Source organism: Acyrthosiphon pisum, unplaced genomic scaffold (genome assembly GCF_005508785.2).
Source record: "Acyrthosiphon pisum isolate AL4f unplaced genomic scaffold, pea_aphid_22Mar2018_4r6ur Scaffold_21922;HRSCAF=25289, whole genome shotgun sequence".
NCBI lineage: Eukaryota > Metazoa > Arthropoda > Insecta > Hemiptera > Aphididae > Acyrthosiphon > Acyrthosiphon pisum.
The window spans coordinates 31207-36166 of record NW_021771440.1 but is presented as its reverse complement, the minus strand read 5'-3'; the positions used below and the strand labels follow the sequence as shown (position 1 = coordinate 36166).

The 4960-nt window shown below is 30.1% G+C and overlaps 1 protein-coding gene across 3 annotated transcripts in view; it reads left to right on the top strand.

Annotated features, from left to right (window-relative positions):
• The first annotated feature begins 3204 nt into the window (after positions 1-3204).
• The window catches only part of LOC100168987 (UDP-glucuronosyltransferase 2B13), a 17415-nt gene continuing 15659 nt past the window's right edge, over positions 3205-4960 (top strand). The window contains exon 1 of one of the 3 annotated variants that reach the window (XM_001945468.5): positions 3205-3291. The gene's annotated coding sequence lies outside the window, so the exon portion shown is untranslated. The remainder of the gene's footprint in view (positions 3292-4960) is intronic. The other 2 variants (XM_016800859.2, XM_029492617.1) reach the window with 2 other exon arrangements.

The following is a 4960-nucleotide window of genomic DNA, read 5'->3' as shown; positions in this document are numbered from 1 at the left end:
TATTTTATCCATAATATACATATATGTATGATACACCTACCTACCAGTATAATTAAATCAAGAATTGGATTTATTATGGTACCTATACTTTTAATACCTACATTTATTAATTATTATGGTATATTTTTAATACAAGTGAATAATTTCTTATCTCATGACTCATAGCAATGTCATATGAGTTTATGACCAATGACAGTATAATATAGACTAACCTATAAAATAAGCTATACTTACAATATTACAATAATATCAAAGAATAGACTAAATTGACTATATTATTATGAAATATCTTGTTGTCTGTAGAATGAAGATTATTGTAAATTACCTATGTCACTTGATGGGCACATAAATTACCTAGCTATAATATTATGTTATTATATGTGTATAAACTGAGGTACACATTACTTTTATTAAAACTCAATTAATGTTTGCTGTTTAACAGGGCAATAATATTACTCCCAGAGTGATAACGACATAACGTGATTACTTTAGTTTTCGTCATAAAACGTATTACAATTTTTAAAAAGCTGAGATTCGAATAGATTGTACCTAATCAGAAAGTTTATTATTTACAAGTCACAAATTACTAATTAATGAGCATTATTATAATACAATTAAAATTATAAAATATAATAATAAATCATGATAAATATTAAATTATTATTCGTGTTCGGAGTAATTACCACAATGACGTAGGTATATACGGTATATACCGTATACGTATCCATACACTTGCATAAATATCAGGACCTGCTATACGGATTACGGATATAATCAATGGCATATTCAGAATTTTTTTAGGGTGGGGCACACACGCGACTGTCTGAAATTTAGAAAAATAGCCAAAAATAAAAAAATATAATATATAAAACACTGCAATAAAAAGCAAATACCTACGGCCAATGAGGAGGGGGGCATGTCCCCTGTACCCCCCCCCCCCTGGATACGCCACTGGATATAATATATGAAAGGGATATATTATATTCTTGCGATGAAGCATTTTTAAAAACAATTTTTTAATTGTTATTTTAATTGTTGTACTACACAAGTGCGTATATTGTTTTATAACATAGAAACCTGTGCAGTGTGCTAGTGTGCATCATTCATAATCATTTATTTTTTGGCAACGCGTCGTCGCCCGTCGGCCACGATGTTCTTATATTATCTCCGTGGTAGCTGACCTTTATATTTTATAAGATCATATCATAGACATATAAATTAAATGATATGTCTATGGATCATATACTAGTAATTAGTATAATATAATCTAAACTCTAAAGGTCTATCCTAACCTGGAAGTTCGTACAATAAAGAGTTGAAAATTAACGACGATTATACAATGTTGTGTTGTTTCAATAAAGTTAATTTTCATAATGTATAATATTCCGACTAGTTAATGCAGAAATTAAATAGCTTATATTGCGTTATGGGAGCATGTTAAAACCTAGTCTAATGGTACAGAGACCCATACGGAGCGCGACATGAAACGGGTTCACATCTGGGGCTATCAAACATTTTTTTTTGCGCTTTTTTAATTGTTTTTATGATAACTGATACAACAGTTAGGAACTTAGTAATTACCTGTGACCTACTTGAGGTGGTGTTGCATAGCAAGTCGAGGGATATATCCGATTAGCGGAGCAGAGCGACGGCGCCGAGGAGTGCATATCAACTATAATGCCGCTTGCACAGCATCACTGACCACTGACGCATATCATGCGCATAAATCAGCCGGGTATCTAATATATACACGGATGGTTCCGTGAACGCTTTATCTACACGGGCACCCGGGTATCTTGACACAGCGTATAATATATTATATTATTATAAAGGGCTCTGAAGTCTGAGTGATAATTGATTTATCAATATATCATTCACGAATAAAAATATACCTACTAGATACGCATATACCTACTCAATGAATAAATTATATTATTTAATTATTTATAGTAAAAAGCGACGCCCCCATGGCCCCATATGATATATATATATATATAAAATATATATAATTTAACGCTATTTATTTATACCGCAATAATAATGTGGACGAAATTTTATTAAGCATTCAATAAATACTTGAACGGATACATTAACAATTTAATTCTAATTTAATGTGTGAATAGTGTTAACCTTCTAACCTATTATTGATGTTTATAGATATAGGCTTAATAAGCATTATTTATGATACTCTATTTAAATGTTAGTCATAGTAGGTTTATTCAGCATTTGATATAAATTAACTTTTAAATATTTAAAATCTAACCTAAATCTAATGTTTATATAGCACTAAGAATTTACTTTAATGTAAAGGTTTAAAAATAAACACTTTTTCTAGTATTATTGAATCTTATTTTTTGAAACTTTAAAATTCAACTCAACTTCAACATTTATAGAAGTTTTAACATTGGAAAATGTTATGTGGGTTATAGGTACATAAGTATCTAAGCAGGGCTTGAAATCGATATTTGATACCGATTTTGAATACCAGTTAAAACCGTTGAAAACCGAAATCGAAACTGAAAACAAAATTGAAAAAACCAATAGGTAGGTGCCAGTAATCAAAATCGAATTGAAATCGAAAAATTCAAAACCGGTATTCAAAACCAAAAATGAAATCAGAAAAAATAAATACAGATATCCGAAACCGAAATCAAAATCGGAATAAATAAATACCGATAATCAACACCGAAATCGAAATCGAAAAAAATAAATACCGATAAGCGAAACTGAAATCGAAATCGGAAAAATATTTATGGTATCAAGCCCTGTAAGAATGATACCACACCACACATCATGGAAATACGCATAATAAAGTGCCTACGTAGCGTCAAAAACAATTTATTATCAACTACCTATAATTATATGGATCAAAAAAAGAAATATATTTAGAAATAATTAGTCAATTTTTTTTTTTTATCATCGACTGAGGTTGAATATTTTATTAATAAATATGATAATTCCAATAACCAGTTTTTTTCAAATAGTCAAATAGGTAATATATTTTAGTTTTACATAATACATAATTTCAGTCGGTTAATATTGATATATTCAAAGAATGTTTAATGTTTATCTATTGTAACTTATCAATTTTAAATTATAAGTAGTTAAAAAAATATTTAAGTTTTTATAAACTGATATAATCGGTTAATCAAAGGTCATATACTTTTATTTTTTTATCAAAACTGCTTAACATTATATAATGATATAGCACTATTTATACAAGAATGTACGACGGTTCCGAATTTAGTTAAGGATCTTTAAATGAAGAAGTGAATCTTTAAAAGTTCATAGGTAAGTAATGGGTAATCTATTAATCTGTAATGAGCTATATTATATTTTAAATTATTACAACGCACTCACTATACACGGCACTATACACACGGCACATAACTGCCCCGCCTCTCTTTTAGTCACTCCAGCTATTTTCATATCATTCTCTATTCTATCGAATAGCATTTTCTTTGGTATTCCTCTGTTTTATTCAATGGTTCAATATATATTTACATAGCCACCCCATAGCCTCTGAATCACCTCTCCTCATATTTACTATAATATTATAAAGAAGAATATTTGTAATATTGTATGGTTGTAACGAATAAACTCAAGAACTCCTGGACCAATTTCAAAAATTATTTCACCATTAGAATGCTACATTATCCCTCAGTAACATAGTCTATATTTATTACTAGAAAAAATTTGGGATTCTTACTAAAATTTTAATAATGTAACCCAATGTATGCTTCTTTTGTGTGTACGCTCATATCTTGAAAAGTACTAGACTGATTTTAATATGGTTTTCATTAATGGACCGGTTGAGTTACGGAGAAAGGTGTTATGTACCTAGGTATAATTTGTTTTAGAAAAATTAATTGGGTGGTCAAAAATAATAACACCAATATCTATATTATATGTATATAAAAATGAATGTTTGTCTGTATGTCATCCTTTATGCATTTCTAAACGGCTGAATTGATTTTGATGACATTTTTGTGTGTGTTGAGTGGTTCTTGGATGATTTAGCTTCACAATTATTTGACCAGGTAGGTCCAAACCGGGGCGGTGCTCAAACAGGGATTTTGAGATTTACGATGGACATTTTTGTTTATAAAATGGTCGCTATTGGTTATAGGAGAAATAATAATTAGTATAAATTAGTATTTTAATTGTATATTGGTTGCCATTGGTTAATCGGGCAGATCAAGCATGCATACAATCAAATTTTCGCACATTGCCTGCTGTCGCACATTGTCCGTGATCCGACGTAATCAGATTGCCTACCAGGGTGGCTGAGTTGCACTTATTGCAGCAAGTTACACCCAAAAGGAGTCGAACAACTATAATTTTTTTTCAAGAGTTATTTTCATTTTTTACGGGCAACGAAGTGTGACGCGGATCAGTTAGTAATTAGACATTGGATCACTCTGTAGAGTGGTAAATAATGATTCTTTTCTTTCATCAACAATAATTTCGCACAGTTATATTGTAAGATTATACTTAATTCGAGGATTTTCGAGAAAGTCGCTACATTATCGCGCTATCCATAACAGTGGCGTCATTAAGGGGGGCAAGGTGGGCATTTGCCCATGTCTGATTTTAAAAGCGGCCCGATGGGCCGTGCCCAGTTGTTGCCGTTTTACTATTACTATATTTTATTAGCTCAAAAACATGCCTATTTTATAATATTTTCAGAAAATATTATACCTACTATGTAATTACTAAGCAATAATTGTCATTAAACATTTTTACTAATTGAATAGTTGGAATATATTTATATTTAGACGCATGGGGGGACGTACACATTGTATGTATGGGTATGCATTTATGTATGTTTGTTTGTATGAGTGTGTTTTGTGGAGGAAAATGAACATATTAATATTGTTGTATGCATAACAATAATAATAATTAGTATCATAATATCGTATAGTTTAATTTCTAAAATCTAAAATTAATACAAATTCTA